At 37.4% G+C, this 19,166-nt stretch overlaps 1 long non-coding RNA gene across 1 annotated transcript in view; it reads right to left on the minus strand.

The window, feature by feature from the left end:
- Window positions 1–19,166, minus strand: part of LOC129526356 (uncharacterized) — a 306,307-nt gene that overhangs the window by 9,420 nt on the left and 277,721 nt on the right. The gene's annotated exons all lie outside the window — the stretch shown is intronic.

The raw sequence follows: 19,166 nt of genomic DNA on the forward strand, positions 1-19,166 counted from the left end.
TAATGAGACTACGTGAACCTGTTACAAACAGCTTTTATTTGGCAATGGTAAAATGTAAGAAACTTTAATAAATTCTCTCTTTGTTGTATATGTAGCAGAAAGCTTTGTGAGGTGTTATTCTACTGCTTGTGGAATTTGTATTACTTTAGTGAAGGTATAAAATATTCAAAAATACAAAAAGTTATACAAAGTCATTTTCAATTTCATTTTCAGTGAGCCAAAATTTAAACTACCATTGTTAATTTAATTATTAATATTTAAAATTCATGGTATATTAGTGAACAGATTGCAAATGAAATAAGAGAAAATAAATACAGAACAATAAAACAGAATTAACTCTAAAATGCAGATAGTAAATACTAATTAATGAAAAACATACTGCCAAAATTTGTGCAGTGGGTTCGTCACTTGTAAATGCAATGACCTTAGGCAGATTATGAAACTTCTCTGCCTCAACACTGTTATCTGTAAAACAGAAAATGTAATGTGACCAACTTCATAGTATGATTGTATTAAATAAATTAATACCTGTAAAGCTCTTAGAACAGTGTCTTGCATCCATTACATTCTCATATTAGTAGTTTTCACTAAGATCATTTTTATTATGCTAATGTTTTAAAAAACATTCTTGATTATTAAAATGCTCTGGGAGTTTTAAGGTTGTTTAATCATATAAATAATTGGTTCTCAGATGCCTAAACCTGCTCTAATGCTATTGCATCTTATAGTAGCACACAGAACTTGATTAAGATGGGTTATAAAACGAATTTTACAGAATAATATGTAGCTGTCTATTGCTCTGTGCCAAAAAAGTGTGTATCTAACACTTATGTGGTAGAATTAATTATCTAAATTAGCTTCTGCATAAACCCACTATCATTTAGTACTCACCAAAGGGCAATTTATTCCTCTGTGATAAAGGATTCCACCGATCTTAAGAAATGAATTCACAGTTTTAATATACTTTGCCTATTGACTGGTTTTATTTTACCTGGGGAGAGGCACATATATATTCTCATTTCCCCCACTGAAAATGTTGAGAAACTTCATTTATTATTGGCCAGTTAGGCATTTCCTTTTGTGTAGTGCCTGATTACATTTTTGTTCATGTTTCTATTGGCTTGTCTGTCTCTACTTTTTTTTTTAGTGTGCTGCCATTTAATGATGGGAAACATCAAACAAAAGAATATGTTATTAATCACATAGAACACATCAGGAAAGACTGTGTGAAAAAGTAGGGACAAAATTATCTCCAGGGAATAGTTTTTATGTATAGGAATCTGTCTCCCTAGGAAGTATGTATCTGTCTGTTTTGCTGTCTGTCTATATGTCTATCTATCCTATATTGTCTGTCTTTTTTCATATGTATACATTGAAAATATCTTCTCCCACATAATAGCTTTTCATTCACTCATGTAATGATTTGTTTTAAGGGAAAAAAACTCAATATTTTCCAGTTTATCATTTTTTCACTTCTAGGTAGTACTTTTTATAGTATTTAAGAAATTATTGTCTCCCTCAATGGCATGAAGTGTGTCTATGTTATCTTCAAGAAACAGTAGACTTACATTTTGTATTTAGATCTATAGTTCATCCTAAATTGATTTTTGTGTATGGCATGACTGTAAAAGAGGCATTTATCTATGTACACACACATACATATATAAAAACTACATTGTACTTCCATTTAAATATCAAATCTCCACAGCATCATTAATTGAAAATATCATGCTATCTCCTTTGTACTTATGTATCTCCTTTGTACTTATGTATCACCTCTGTCATAAACTGACTGTATTTAAAGGGTCTGTTTCTAGATATTATTATGTTCCATTTGGTAGCATGTCTAGTTTGCGTTACCACCACATTATATTAACAGCTATAGCTTTAAAAATCTTGTATCCGTATTGTAATGCCTGCAGATTCATTCTTCTTTATCATTGTCATAACTATTCTTGCCTTTAAATTTGCATATGATTTTTAGTATCCATTTGTCATTTCCAGCCAAAGAACACATGCTATAAATCTAATTGTAAGTGCATTAAATGCATGGAAGGATTTTGGAAGCAGCAACACATTAAAAATGTTGAATCCTGCTGGGCTTGGTGGCTCATGCCTATAATCGCAGCACTTTGTGAGGCCAAGGTAGGAGGCCAGGAATTTGAGACCAGCCTGGGCAATATAGTGAGATCCTGTCTCTATGAAAAAAAAAAAAATAGCTGGGCATGGTGGCACACACCTATAGTCCTAGTTACTTGGGAGGCCCGGGTGGGAGGATAACTTGAGCCCAGAAGGGTGAGGCTGCAGTGAGCCATGACAATGCCTCTGCACTTCAGCCTGGGCAACAGAACAAGACCAACTCTCAAAAAAAGTTGAATCTTCCAAACAATGAACATGATGTAGCCCTCTATTAGGTAGTACTTCTTTTGCATTAGTTTAATAGAGAGGTCTCACTCACCACTTATTAAATTTATTCCTGGCTGCTTATGCTTATTGGTGCAAGCATAAGTTATACCAATCATAATTTTCAATTTTTTTCAGATATACTACATTTCTAATTTTAATCATGTTATAATGAAAATTTATTATCTCTAACAGTTTATCCATAAAATTTTTTGGATTACTACACACACCACCAACCTTCTGTGAATAATGCCAATTTATTTTCTTACATTCTAGTCATTATAAATTTAATATTTTCACCATCATATTGTTCTGACAAGGCTGTCCATTGAAATGTGAAATGAAGACAATTACAGCCTTTCCTCATTCCCTATCTTTAGGGAAGTGCTCTTACTAATTCATCAAGAATAATGATTTCTGAATAATAATTTTTGTACATAATCCTATTCACATTAATGAAGTGCCTATTCCTGGTTTGTTTATAGCTTCATTTTCATTATTTTTTGTAACACAAATGGTTGTTATTGAATGTTTAATTCAGTCAAATCCCTAACGTCTAATGTTTTAGAGCATAGTTGTTAGACTTAACCAGTTTAGCAATATTTGTTTTAAAGTATTTTGTCTATTTCCATTTGAAATGAGTTCAATATTGTGGTTATATCTCTTATCTATTTGTTTTCTATTTGATACATCTGCTATATATGTATTTTGTCTCTTTTCATTTCCTCTTTTGATTTAATCAAATATATTTCCTTCCTCTATTAATATGTTGATTAAACATTCCTGCATTTTTTATAGTCCAGAAGTTGAACTAGATATTGCGTCACATATTCCTGAATAATTAGAACCTAATAGAAATCTTTACTTCAACAACTCCTTGATTTTTCTATAACCTTAGAATTCTTAATGCTTTCTCTTGTGTCATTACTCTGCATTTTAATCATATGTAAATATTTAAAGCCAAAGGCATTCATTCTTATTATAATTATCACTATTCTTTTGAATTGATATTTACTTAATTTTATCCACATATTTAAACTTTTGGATACTTGATGGGTTTATCTAAAATACTTTTTCTTTTTTCTAAAGAATCATTTTAGTATTTCTTTTAGTATTGGTGTATTAGCAATGAATTCTTTGTTTTTGTTGTCAATTTTTTCTCCAAGCCCTTTAAAGATCTTGTTCCGATGAGCAGGGGGAGGATCCAAGATGGCCGAATAGGAACAGCTCCGGTCTACAGCTCCCAGCGTGAGCGACACAGAAGACGGGTGATTTCTGCATTTCCATCAGAGGTACCAGGTTCATCTTACTAGGAACTGCCAGACAGTGGGCGCAGGACAGTGGGTGCAGCGCACCGTGCACGAGCTGAAGCAGGGCGAGGCATTGCCTCACTCGGGAAGCGCAAGGGGTCAGGGAGTTCCCTTTCCTAGTCAAAGAAAGGGGTGACAGATGGCACTTGGAAAATCGGTTCACTCCCACCCGAATACAGCGCTTTGCCGACAGGATTAAAAAACGGTGCACCAGGAGATTATATCCCGCACCTGGCTCAGAGGGTCCTACACCCATGTAGTCTCGCTGATTGCTAGCACAGAAGTCTGGGATCAAACTGCAAGGCGGCAGCGAGGCTGGGGGAGGGGCGCCCGCCATTGCCCAGGCTTGCTTAGGTAAACAAAGCAGCTGGGAAGCTCAAGCTGTGTGGAGCCCACCACAGCTCAAGGAGGCCTGCCTGCCTCTGTAGGCTCCACCTCTGGGAGGCAGGGCACAGACAAACAAAAAGACAGCAGTAACCTCTGCACACTTAAATGTCTTAAATGAAGAGAGCAGTGGTTCTCCTAGCACGCAGCTGGAGATCTGAGAACGGGCAGACTGCCTCCTCAAGTGGGTCCCTGACCCCTGACCCCTGAGCAGCCTAACTGGGAGGCACCCCCAAGTAGGAGCAGACTGACACCTCACACGGCCGGGTACTCCTCTGAGACAACACTTTCAGAGGAACGATCAGACAGCAGCATTCGCAGTTCACGAAAATCCGCTGTTCTGCAGACACCGCTGCTGATACCCAGGCAAACAGCGTCTGGAGTGGACCTCTAGCAAACTCCAACAGACCTGCAGCTGAGGGTCCTGTCTGTTAGAAGGAAAACTAACAAACAGAAAGGACATCCACACCAAAAACCCATCTGTACATCACCATCATCAAAGTAGATAAAACCACAAAAGTAGATAAAACCACAAAGATGGGGGAAAAAAAACAGAGCAGAAAAACTGGAAACTCTAAAAAGCAGAGCGCCTCTCCTCCTCCAAAGGAACGCAGTTCCTCACCAGCAACGGAACAAAGCGGGATGGAGAATGACTTTGACGAGTTGAGAGAAGAAGACTTCAGACGATCAAACTACTCCGAGCTACAGGAGGAAATTCAAACCAAAGGCAAAGAAGTTGAAAACTATGAAAAAAATTTAGACGAATGTATCACTAGAATAACCAATACAGAGAAGTGCTTAAAGGAGTTGATGGAGCTGAAAACCAAGGCTCGAGAACTACGTGAAGAATGCAGAACCCTCAGGAGCCTATGCGATCAACTGGAAGAAAGGGTATCAGTGATGGAAGATGAAATGAATGAAATGAAGTGAGAAGGGAAGTTTAGAGAAAAAAGAATAAAAAGAAATGAACAAAGCCTCCAAGAAATATGGGACTATGGGAAAAGACCAAATCTACATCTGACTGGTATACCTGAAAGTGATGGGGAGAATGGAACCAAGTTGGAAAACACTCTGCAGGATATTATCCAGGAGAACTTCCCCAATCTAGGAGGGCAGGCCAACATTCAGATTCAGGAAATACAGAGAACGCAACAAAGATAATCCTCGAGAAGAGCAACTCCAAGACACATAATTGTCAGATTCACCAAAGTTGAAATGAAGGAAAAAATGTTAAGGGCAGCCAGAGAGAAAGGTCGGGTTACCCACAAAGGGAAGCCCATCAGACTAACAGTGGATCTCTCGGCAGAAATGCTACAAGCCAGAAGAGAGTGGGGGCCAATATTCAACATTCTTAAAGAAAAGAATTTTCAACCCAGAATTTCATATCCAGCCAAACTAAGCTTCATAAGTGAAGGAGAAATAAAATACTTTATAGACAAGCAAATGCTGAGAGATTTTTTCATCACCAGGCCTGCCCTAAAAGAGCTCCTGAGGGAAGCACTAAACATGGAAAGGAACAACTGGTACCAGCTGCTGCAAAATCATGCCAAAATGTAAAGACCATTGAGACTAGGAAGAAACTGCATCAACTAACGAGCAAAATAACCAGCTAACATCATGATGACAGGATCAAATTCACACATAACAATATTAACTTTAAAAGTAAATGGACTAAATGTTCCAATTAAAAGACACAGACTGGCAAATTGGATAAAGAGTCAAGACCCATCAGTGTGCTGTATTCAGGAAACCCATCTCACGTGCAGAGACACACATAGGCTCAAAATAAAAGGATGGTGGAAGATCTACCAAGCAAATGGAAAACAAAAAAAGGCAGGGGTTGCAATCCCAGTCTCTGATAAAACAGACTTTAAACCAACAAAGATCAAAAGAGACAAAGAAGGCCATTACATAATGGAAAAGGGGTCATTTCAACAAGAAGAGCTAACTATCCTAAATATATATGCACCCAATACAGGAGCACCCAGATTCATAAAGCAAGTCCTCAGTGACCTACAAAGAGACTTAGACTCCCACACAATAATAATGGGAGACTTTAACACCCCACTGTCAACATTAGACAGATCAACGAGACAGAAAGTCAACAAGGATACCCAGGAATTGAACTCAGCTTTGCACCAAGCGGACCTAATAGACATCTACAGAACTCTCCACCCCAAATCAACAGAATACACATTTTTTCAGCACCACACCACACCTATTCCAAAATTGACCACATACTTGGAAGTAAAGCTCTCCTCAGCAAATGTAAAAGAACAGAAATTATAACAAACTGTCTCTCAGACCACAGTGCAATCAAACTAGAACTCAGGATTAAGAAACTCACTCAAACCACTCAACTACATGGAAACTGAACAACCTGCTCCTGAATGACTACTGGGTACAGAACGAAATGAAGGCAGAAATAAAGATGTTCTTTGAAACCAATGAGAACAAAGACACAAATATAATAGAATCTCTGGGACACATTTAAAGCAATGTGTAGAGGGAAATTTATAGCACTAAATGCCCACAAGAGAAAGCAGGAAAGATCCAAAATTGACACACTAACATCACAAATAAAAGAACTAGAAAAGCAAGAGCAAACACATTCAGAAGCTAGCAGAAGGCAAGAAATAACTAAAATCAGAGCAGAACTGAAGGAAATAGAGACACAAAAAAACCCTTCAAAAAATTAATGAATCCAGGAGCTGGTTTTTTGAAAGGATCAACAAAATTGATAGACCGCTAGCAAGACTAATAAAGAAAAAAAGAGAGAAGAATCAAGTAGACACAATAAAAAATGATAAAGGGGATATCACCACTGATCCCACAGAAATACAAACTACCATCAGAGAATACTACAAACACCTCTACGCAAATAAACTAGAAAATCTAGAAGAAATGGATAAATTCCTCGACACATACACTGTCCCAAGACTAAACCAGGAAGAAGTTGAATCTCTGAATAGGCCAATAACAGGATCTGAAATGTGGCAATAATCAATCGCTTACCAACAAAAAAGAGTCCAGGACCAGATGGATTCACAGCTGAATTCTACCAGAGGTACAAGGAAGAACTGGTACCATTCCTTCTGAAACTATTCCAATCAATAGAAAAAGAGGGAATCCTCCCTAACTCATTTTATGAGGCCAGCATCATCCTGATACCAAAGCCGGGCAGAGACACAACCAAAAAAGAGAATTTTAGACCAATATCCTTGATGAACATTGATGCAAAAATCCTCACTAAAATACTGGCAAACCAAATCCAGCAGCACATCAAAAAGCTTATCCACCATGACCAAGTGGGCTTCATCCCTGGGATGCAAGGCTGGTTCAATATACGCAAATCAATAAATGTAATCCAGCATATAAACAGAACCAAAGACAAAAACCGTATGATTATCTCAATAGATGAAGAAAAGGCCTTTGACAAAATTCAACAACCCTTCATGCTAAAAACTCTCAATAAATTAGGTATTGATGGGACGTATCTCAAAATAATAAGAGCTATCTATGACAAACCCACAGCCAATATCATACTGAATGGGAAAAAACTGGAAGCATTCCCTTTGAAAACTGGCACAAGACAGTGATGCCCTCTCTCACCACTCCTATTGAACACAGTGTTGGAAGTTCTGGCCAGGGCAATCAGGCAGAAGAAGGAAATAAAGGGTATTCAATTAGGAAAAGAGGAAGTCAAATTGTCCCTGTTTGCAGACGACATGATTGTATATCTAGAAAACCCAATTGTCTCAGCCCAAAATCTCCTTAAGCGGATAAGCAACTCCAGCAAAGTCTCAGGATACAAAATCAATGTACAAAAATCACAAGCATTCTTATACACCAATAACAGACAAACAGAGAGCCAAATCATGAGGGAACTCCCATTCACAATTGCTTCAAAGACAATAAAATACCTAGGAATCCAACTTACAAGGGACATGAAGGACCTCTTCAAGGAGAACTACAAACCACTGCTCAATGAAATAAAAGAGGATACAAACAAATGGAAGAACATTCCATGCTCATGGGTAGGAAGAATCAATATCGTGAAAATGGCCATGCTGCCCAAGGTAATTTATAGATTCAGTGCCATCCCCATCAAGCTACCAATGACTTTCTTCACAGAATTGGAAAAAACTACTTTAAAGTTCATATGGAACCAAAAAAGAGCCCTCATTGCCAAGTCAATCCTAAGCCAAAAGAACAAAGAGGCATCATGCTACCTGACTTCAAACTGTACTACAAGGGTACTGTAACCAAAACAGCATGGTACTGGTACCAAAGTAGATATATAGACTGATGGAACAGAACAGAGCCCTCAGAAATAATGCCGCATATCTACAACCATCTGATCTTTGACAAAGGATTCCCTATTTAATAAATGGTACTTGGAAAACTGGCTAGCCATATGTAGAAAGCTGAAACTGGATCCCTTCCTTACACCTTATACAAAAATTAATTCAAGATGGATTAAAGACTTAAATGTTAGACCTAAAACCATAAAAACCCTAGAAGAAAACCTAGGCATTACCATTCAGGACATAGGCATGGGCAAGGACTTCATGTCTAAAACACCAAAAGCAATGCAACAAAAGCCAAAATTGACAAATGGGATCTCATTAAACTAAAGAGCTTCTGCACAGCAAAAGAAACTACCATCAGAGTGAACAGGCAACCTACAAAATGGGAGAAAAATTTCGCAACCTACTCATCTGATAAAGGGCTAATATCCAGAATCTACAATGAACTCAAACAAATTTACAAGAAAAAAACAAACAACCCCATCAAAAAGTGGGTGAAGGACATGAACAGACACTTCTCAAAAGAAGACATCTATGCAGCCAAAAAACACATGAAAAAATGCTCACCCTCACTGGCCATCAGAGAAATGCAAATCAAAACCACAATGAGATACCATCTCACACCAGTTAGAACGGCAATCATTAAAAAGCCAGGAAACAACAGGTGCTGGAGAGGATGTGGAGAAATAGGAACACTTTTACACTGTTGGTGGGACTGTAAACTAGTTCAACCATTGTGGAAGTCCGTGTGATGATTCCTCAGGGATCTAGAACTAGAAATACCATTTGGCCCAGCCATCCCATTACTGGGTATATACCCAAAGGACTATAAATCATGCTGCTATAAAGACACATGTACAGGTATGTTTATTGCGGCACTATTCACAATAGCAATCCAAATGTCCAACAATGATAGACTGGATTAAGAAAATGTGGCACATATACACCATGGAATACTATGCAGCCATAAAAAATGATGAGTTCATGTCCTTTGTAGGGACATGGATGAAATTGGAAATCATCATTCTAAGTAAACTATCGCAAGTACAAAAAAAAAAACACCGCATGTTCTCACTCATAGTTGGGAATTGAACAATGAGAACACATGGACACAGGAAGGCGAACATCACACTCCGGGGACTGTTGTGGGGTCGGGGGAGGGATAGCATTAGGAGATATACCTAATGCTAAATGACGAGTTAATGGGTGCAGCACACCAGCATGGCACATGTATACATATGTAACTAACCTGCACATTGTGCACATGTACCCTAAAACTTAAAGTATATTAATAATAAAAAAAAGTACAAAAAAATACAAAAAATAAAAATAAATAAAGATCTTGTTCCATTAATTTTGAGCTTCCATTACTGCTATTAAAAATTTATTTGTTGTGGCCAGGTGCGGCGGCTCAAGCCTGTAATCCCAGTACTTTGGGAGGCCGAGGTACGTGGATCACCTGAGGTCAGGAGTTTGAGATCAGTATGACCAACATGGTGAAACCCCGTCTCTACTAAAAATATCTAATTAGCCCGGTGTGGTGGCAGATGCCTGTAATCCCAGCTACTTGGGAGGCTGAGGCAGAAAAAATGCTTAAACTTGGGAGATGGAAGTTGCAGCAAGCTAAGATCACGTCAGTGCACGCCAACCTGGGCAACAAGAGCAAAACTTTGTCTCAAAAAAAAAAGAAAATTAGCTTGTCATTATTATTGTTGCCTCGAAGGAAATGATTTTTTTTTCTGGCTGCTGCTTTTGCTTTAAGTTGTTGGTTGTGTTTATCCTGATACGCCTTAGTGTGGTTTACTTTGTGCATATTCCAACTAAGGTTTATTGAAGTTCTCAAATCTGTACTTTAATAACTTTCTTCAGCTTTGGAGAATATTTGGTGACTTTCCGTATTTCTTCTATCATATTATTTTCCTCTTTTCTCATTTTAGAACTTAATTAACATATATTAAATTTTCTCATTGTATCTTATATAAGCTCTTACACTCGTTCTAAACAATCTATGGAATTTTTCTCTACAAGGATTCTGGATTTTTTTTGACTTTCTTGTCTTCCAGTTTATTAATCAATTGGTCAACGCTTCTATTTCATTTAATCTTCTATTAAAAACAACTATTAAGTGAAATTAAGAAGGTTATCTACTTGTATTCTTAGAATCCCACCCTATATTTCAAATAACAGCAAAAAAAAAAAAAGAAGGGAAAACCAACTGTGAGTCATACTAATTATGCTTTGTAAATTTTTTGTATTTTTAATGTTTTCACATATTAGGGTCTTGCTGATCCTGGACAGACTGCTTCTCCCAAGATTTATCAATTCCCAAAGATACAAAGAACTCACATGCAAACATGCTTTTCATAGGCAAACTAAACTAACCCAGAACCCATATCCCCAACCACATTTTAAAATCATGCTCTCACAGTCTGGGCCATGATTTCCTTGCCCTAATTACCCCAGAGCCAGATACCAGACAACTAGGAAGAGCTCCTACACAATGGAGCCTGCCAAAATTGCTCAAACTAGCCAATTCTAAGCCTGCTTACGCTACCTTGCCCATTTCTTCCTGCAAAAACCACAATAAAAGCTCTTGCCTGCATTTTCAGCACAGTCCATCTTCCTCCTGACCAACCTTGCTGGTTTTCCATGTGTCTCCCCCATAGTGTCACGTGTCCCTTTCCCTTTGGATCTGGAGTTATAATAACCTTTGGCAGTTGTCTCCTGGTCTTTTGGTCTCATCATACCTGGGCAAATAAATAAAACTTGCATTTTCATACATGTGTTGCGGTCATTTATCCACACATCTCTTCACATTAGAATCCTAACCTCTAGAGACTCCAATTTCTCTGGCTCCACTCCTGTGAAAATAACAAAAGCTCTGGTATTGTCTATGCCCTCTAGAAGCAGGCTTCTGTCACAGTACTTCACACAAAAGTTCATCCACTTGCTGTTTTCTCATATTTGGAAAATGTGTCAAGAAAACAGTAGCTAGAGAAATTCTGTCTACCTCTACAGTCATTTCCAATGTTCTGCATTGTCATCTAATTTTTTTCCATGTACCTAAATCAAACATATACGTCTATTACCATTTCTCCCATACACTTTAAATACTTGCCAATTGCAGAATCCAGGGTGTCGTCTTCCATATAACCCATTCCCATCTACCACATATGAGAATGTTATTAAATCCAGCTTTTCAGGGGTTCTTAGGACCCACGATTATGACTAGCATTGGGATCCTTGTTGCCGTCTGATAGGTGAATAATGCAACTTCTGGATCCTATTCTCAGGATATATTATCTAGTCCTGTTTCAGCTTTTAGTTTACAGTATATATTTTCTCCTAATAAATGGCAATAGTTTGTTCCATTTATATTAATAATTGATGGTATCACAGTTTTTCAGTTAAGAGAAATATACAGATCCTAATATTCACAGGTATGCACGAGAAATTAATATGGAAGTCTTGTACATCTCATACTTATGACATATTCCTGCAATTTTCTTTATCCCTGTAGCATCATGTTGATAGTTTTACTATGTGCAATTAATATTGAGATACATTTTGGCATTCTATCACAGTTTGCTGCACCAGGCAATTCATTAGCACTGGAAATTTGGTGTTCCTGAACATATTCAGTAGCCACTTTAAAATTAACATTTAAAATGTCTCCTTGCTACAGACAGGAAATATTATTCATTACATGATACTTTGCATTGATTGCACATCTTAACTTAAAGGGTGAGATTCCCCTGATAGATTATGGACATGGATCCTTGAAGTCTCAGCTTAAGAGCTAGGAAATGGCACTCTGGTATTTAGCCATTATTCTGCAAAGTGTAACCTATACTTGGAACCAAGAGACATCATATAATGCTGTGTTCCTGGTTGCTGGAATTCCAAGAAATTGCCCTTCTCAGAAAGATTTCCATTGACATATGTGGCTAATATATGCTTCTTGTCTCCACAACTTAATGCCCTTCTGGCTTTGGGTTTCTGGCTCCTGGTGGGAGATAATACCACGAGATGACATAATGTTTCACTAAACATAAAGCTGCAGTTGCTATATCTGGGTCTTCCCATGTTAATAGGCTGGTAGGAAAATAAATGAGTTATTTTACTGGAATAAATAATTTACTCAGTATGAGGGCATAAGTTTACAGTTCGATAATGGGACAAGGCTGAGTATTCTGGAATGCGAAGTATTCATTGGGGTGAGTCTTGCTTCTTACATGACCACTGAAAAGTATAAATAGAAAATTGATAAATTTTGCCCCCAAAAATCATGGTAACCAGGGATGTGGATCATCCAGGGAAGAAAATCTGAATTGTTAATTCACAAGTCAGACCTTTCAGATAAACTAAAATTCTGGCTATTGTTGAGTAGAGAATGGGTGACATAAAAAGGGCATAAAGATTATCAGTTCTATTAAGGTTGCTATATTTGCTGCCCATAATATATTAATAATTATTAGTAGAAACAAATGCTTTTAAATTCAGAGGAAAAAACGGATACATAAGAACTGCAGAATGAGTATTATAATCACTTAATGAACTACAACATGCAAGACAGATGAAATGATTAACTCGGATGTGATTTAAATCTCTATTAATGCTGCCACCTAGTAAACATGATTTAAAATATCCAATAGCAGACAGCTATTAAGCATCAATGTTTCTGCTGGACACTTTGCTGGTTTTTGTGGACATAAAGGTAACTTACACATCATTTCTTCTGTCACGTCGGAAACTGGCTAGATTTTCTTATGAATTTTATCCTTGCTGTCACATTTATTGACAGGAATTCAAATGGCAAGGAAGTACAGAAAAGACTGTCACTACAATATTTACCTGGAACTCTCTTTATGCTTTGGCAAAATGCATGATGATATTCAAGATATTTGACCATATAATTTTTTCTTGTACAAACTGTTACAGCTACTACACCTGAAGCTGTCCTAGTATGGATGACTTTATCACTGAAGATAAACAGAAATATTTTGGTTTACAAATACTTCATATGTGAAATGAAATATATGAATAAGATGATTGTATCTAAACATTTTGGTTTCTCAAAACAAAGTCTGAGACAAACATTTGACTACAGGTGGTTTATTTGCTATGCAATTTTAAGAAGTAACATTAAGTGAGCAGAGAGCGGAAGAAAGGGAAAAAGCAAAAGCACTTAAAGCATTTAAAGAATATGCTATCGGCCAGGCATGTTGGCTCATGCCTGTAATCCCAGCACTGGGATTCATGAAGAATGAGAAATGGTGAATGAATGAAACATCCATAAACTTTTCAAAGATACAACTCTAGGGTGCATATTCACTGTTCTGGAGGGTCCACAGTGGATGAGTTTTCATAGAAATGGTCAAGTTGATAACATCCTTTCTTCCTTTCCTTCTTTTTTTTTTTTTTTTCGGGGTTTTTCTCTTGTTGCCCAGGCTGGAGTGCAATGGCGCGATCTAGGCTCACTGCAATCTCCGCCTCCTGGGTTCAAGCGATTCCCCTGCCTCATCCTCCCGAGTAGCTGGGACTACAGGCACGAGCCACCACACCTTGCTAATTTTGTATTTTTAATAGAGTCGGGGTTTCTCCATGTTGGCCAGGCTGCTCTCAAACTCCCGACCTTGGGTGATCCACCTGCCTTGGCCTCCCCTTTGATCATATACAAAACCAACATAAGAAGGCTCCTGCAGGTAAGCAGAAGAAGGTAGACTGGCTATGGACCTCAAGGCCCAAGACATTATACCGTGGTGAATTCTCTAGGATTTATTTTTGATTCATATATCCCAAACTTGGAGTCAAAAAAATTGCCAGCCCAGAAACACCAACAGGCAAAGACAAGAAGACAAAAATTCCTGCTTTCTCTAGAGAAATGGCAGGTTATTAAGGCCACAGACCTTTAGTCAATAATCTCACTACTACAGCCTGATGCCACAGAAAGAAAAACATGAGCCTACCCCTATCCCTACCTACACTGCTAAAGGTTGCATGGGGAGGTTACACAGCTACAGTTTAGAGGCTGTGACAAGGTGCTCTAACCCCAATAGAAGATTCTCAGAGAAAGCCAAGTAGAAAGCCAGGACGTTCATTGCTACTGGCCAATAGTGAGCCAGCAACCCCATTCCCCGTATTAGTTGACACAACTGACATGAGCTTCTACCTTCACTCAGCAGCAACGAGAATCTCTCACCTCTTTCTGAAAGGGTGCTGACAGCACAGGCCAGGTGGAGAGTTAATATTTTCACCACTAACAGTAAAGGGGTCACCCCAACCACACTGTTAGTGGAGGCTTTATGGTGAGTAGGAACTCCTACCCCCACCCGCTCCCCTTCATATGATTGCAGCAGCCAGTGGGGAAGATGGATTTCTACCTCTGGCTGGTGGTAACAAGGTGGCATCCCCAGCTTCATATGCAAGAATGGTGTCATAGAAAGTTATATCACAAGAAGAGCCACTGAAGAGATAGAGAAAACAGTCCTGAATCTCTGATACCACCCCTCTCCCACCCCCAGTAGCAGCAGCATGGTGCAAAGAATGGCTTTGGACACTGAGGAGGGAGGGAGAACACAGCAGTTGTGAGGCATTGAACTCAGTGCTGTCCTGTTAGAAAGAAACGAAAATCAGACCAATCTCAGCTGATGCCCACCCATGGTGCGAGTATTTAAACCAGCCCTAGCCAGGGGAAATCACTTATCCCAGCAGTCTGAACTTGAGTTCCCACAAACCTCATCACAGAGGGCTGTGTTACTCTACTCCCAGCATTAGGTAGCTCAGAACAGAGAGAGAGAGACTCTATTTGTTTGTGAGAAAGTAAAGGAAGAGAATAAGAGTCTCTGCCTGGTAATCCAGAGAATTCTCCCAGATCTTGTCCAACACTATCAACGCAGTACCTCTATGAGTCTGAAGAAGCCACAGCATAACTGGGCTTTGGTGCCCCCTGAAGCAAATACAGCTTGGATTACAACACCCAAGTGCTTTCAAATATCTGGAAAGCCTTCCTATGAAGGATGGCTACAAATAAGTGCAGACAGTGATGACTACAATAAATACCTAACTCTTCAATGCCCAGACATCAAAGAACATGTTACTAGCATCAACACCATCCAGAAAAACCTAACTTCACCAAATGAACTTAAGGAGGCACCAGAGACCAATCCTGGAGAAACAGAGATATGTCACCTTTCTGAAAGAGAATTAAAAATAGCTGTATTGAGGAAACTCAAAGAAATTCAATATAACGAAAAGAAGGAATTCAAAATTCTATCAGATAAATTTAATATAAGAATCAAAATAATTACAAAGAATCAATCGGAAATTCTGGAGCTGAAAAATGTAATTGGTATACTGAAGAATGCTCCAGAGTCTTTTAATAGTAGAATTGATTGAGCAGAAGAAAGGATTAGTGAACTTCAAGAAAAACTATTTGAATATGAACAGTAATAGGAGACAAAAGAAAAAAATAATAAACAATGAAGCACACCTAGTGGATCTAGAAAATAGCCTCAAAAGGGCAAATCTAAGAGTTATTGGCATCAGAGAGGAGGTGGAGAAAGAGAGATGGATGGAAAGTTTATTCAAAGGGATAATAACAAAGGATGCACCAAACCTAAAGAAAGATGCCAATATGCAAGTACAAGAAGGTTATAGAACACCAGCATATTTAACCCAATGAAGACCACCTCAAGGCATTTAATAATAAAACAACCAAAGTCAAGGATAAAGAATGGGTCCTAAAAGCAGCAGGAGGAAAGTAACAAATATCATACAATGGAACTCCCATACATCTGGCACCAGACTTTTCAGTGGAAACCTTACAGGCCAAGAGACAGTGGCATGACATACTTGAAGCGCTGAAGGAAAAAACTATTATCCTAGAAGAGTATATCTGGCAAAAATATCCCTCAAACATGAAGGAGAAATAAAGACTTTTCCACACAAACAAAAGCTGAGAGTTTTCATCAACACCACACCTTTTCAACAAGAAATGGTAAAGGGAGTACTTCCATCAGAAAGAAAAGGACATTAATGAGCAGTAAGTAATCACCTGAAGGTACAAAACTTACTGTTAATAGCAAGTATGCAGGAAAACACAGAATATTATAACATTGGAACTGTAGTTTTATCCTTATCCTAAGTAGACAGACCAAATGATGAACCAATTGAAAATAATAATTGTAACAAATTTGCAAGACATGGTCAGTACAGTAAAATATAAATAGAAACAACAAACAGTTAAAAAGCAAAGGGATGAAATTAAGATGCAGAATTCTTATTAGGGATTTTTTTTTTTGGCTTGTTTCTTTGTTTCTTTATGCAAACAGTACTAAGTTGTTATCAGGTTAACAAAATGGATTATAACGTAGTATTTGCAAGCCTCACAGTACCCTCAAACCAAAAAACATAGAGACACAAAAAATAAAAAGCAAGAAACTAAAATTATATCCCCAGAGAAAAATTATGTTCACTAGAGGAAAGAAAGAAAAAAGTAAAAAACTTATAAAACAACCAGAATACAAGTAACAAAAAGGCAGAAGTAAGTCTCTACTTATCAATAATAATATTGAATGTAAATGGACTAAACTCTCCAATCAAAGGCATAGACTGGCTGAATAAATGAAAAGCAAGACCTATTGATCTGTTGCCTACAAGAAACACACTTCACCTATAATGACACACTAAACTGAAAATAGAGAAATAAAAAAAAAGATTTCATGACAATGGAAACTGAACAAGAGCAGAAGTCACTATACTTATAGCAGACAAAATAATTTTCAAGATAAAAACTGTAAGAGACAAAAAAGGTCACAATATAATAATAAAGGGGATAACTTAGTAAGAAGATATAACAATTTTAAATATATATGCACCCAATACTGGAGCACCTACATATATAAAGAAAATAGTATTAGAGCTAAACAGAGAGATAGGACCGAAAACAATAGTAGCTGGAGACCTCAACGCCCCACTTTCAGCATTGTACAGATCTTCCAGATAGAAAATCAACAAGGAAACATCAGACTTAATCTGCACTGTAGACCAAATGGATCTAATAAATATTTACAGAACATTTCATTTGACATGCTTTTCCTCAGCACATGGATCATTCTAACAGATAGACTACCTGTTAGGTCACAAAACAAGTCTTAAAACATATAAAAATTGAAATAATATCAAACATCTTCTCTGACCACAATGGAATAAAACTAGAAATTAATAACAAGAAGGATTTTGGGAACTATACAAACACACAGAAATTAAGTAACATGCTCCTGAGTGACTAGTGGGTCAATAAAGAAATTAAAAATAAAATTTAAAAACATTATGAAGAAAATGATAATAGAAACACAATCTAACGACCTATGGAATACAAGAAAAGCAGCACTAACAGGGAAATTTGTAACTATTAGTGTACATTAAAAATAAGGAAAAATTTCAAATGAACAATCCAATGATTCATATTAAAGAATTAGAAAAGCAAGCGCAAACTGAACCCCAAATTAGTAAAAGAAATAATAAAGATCACAGCAGAAATAAATCAAATTAAAATTAAAAAATACTTTTTTGAAAAGTTAAGCAAAATTGACAAACCCTTAGCCAGACTAAGAAAAAGAGAGATGATCCAAATAAATTGAAAATGATAAAGGAGACATTATGACTGATACTACAAAAATTCAAAAGATCATTAGTGGTTAGTACGAGCAACTACATGCCAATACATTGGAAAATCTAGAAGAAATTGACAAATTCCTGGACACATACAACCTACTAAGATTGAACCATGAAGAAATTCAAAACCTAAATAGACAAATAGCAAGTAATGGGATCGCAGCTGTAGTAAAAAAGTCTCCCAGTAAAGGAAAGCCTGGGACCCGATGGCTTCACCACTGAATTGTACCAAACGTTTGAAGAACTAATACCAGTGCTACTCAAAGTATTCCAGAAAATAGAGGAGGAGAGAATACTTCCAAACTCATTATGAAGCCTGTGTTACCCTGATACCAAAACAAGGCAAAGACACATCAGAAAAAGGAAAACTTCAGCAAACTGACACAAGAATAGAAAACCAAACACAGCATGTTCTCACTTATAAGTGGGAGCTGAACAATGGGAACACATGGACACAGCGAGGGGAAAAACACACACTGGGGCCTGTTGGGGGATGGGATGAGAGGAGGGATTGCATTAGGAAAAATAGACAATGAATGGTGGGGTTAATATCTAGGTGATGGGTTGATACATGCAGCAAACCAGTAATGTCACACGTTTACCTATGTAACAAACCTGTACATCTTGCGCATATACCCCAGAACTTAAAATAAAAATCAAAATAAAGAAAAAAATGAAACTACAAGCCAATAGTTTTCATAAATCTTAATGCAAAAATCCTCAACCAAATAGTAGCAAACTGAATTCAACAATACATTAGAAAGCTCATTCACTATGACCAAGTAAGATTTACTCCCTGTGATATAAGGATGGTTCAACAGATAGAAATCAATCAATGTGATACATCATATCAACAGAATGAAGAATAAAAACCATATGATTATTTCATTGATGCTAAAAAAGCAATGAATAAAATCCAACACCCCTTCATGATAAAATCCCTTAAAAAATGGGGATAGAAAAACATACTTCAACATAATAAAAACCACATAATATCATACTGAATGGGAAAAATTCAAAAGCCTTTCTTCTAAGATCTGCAATTGTCACCACTGTTATTCAGCATAGCACTGGAAGCCCT

This window comes from Gorilla gorilla, chromosome 14, assembly GCF_029281585.2.
Source record: "Gorilla gorilla gorilla isolate KB3781 chromosome 14, NHGRI_mGorGor1-v2.1_pri, whole genome shotgun sequence".
Taxonomy (NCBI): domain Eukaryota; kingdom Metazoa; phylum Chordata; class Mammalia; order Primates; family Hominidae; genus Gorilla; species Gorilla gorilla.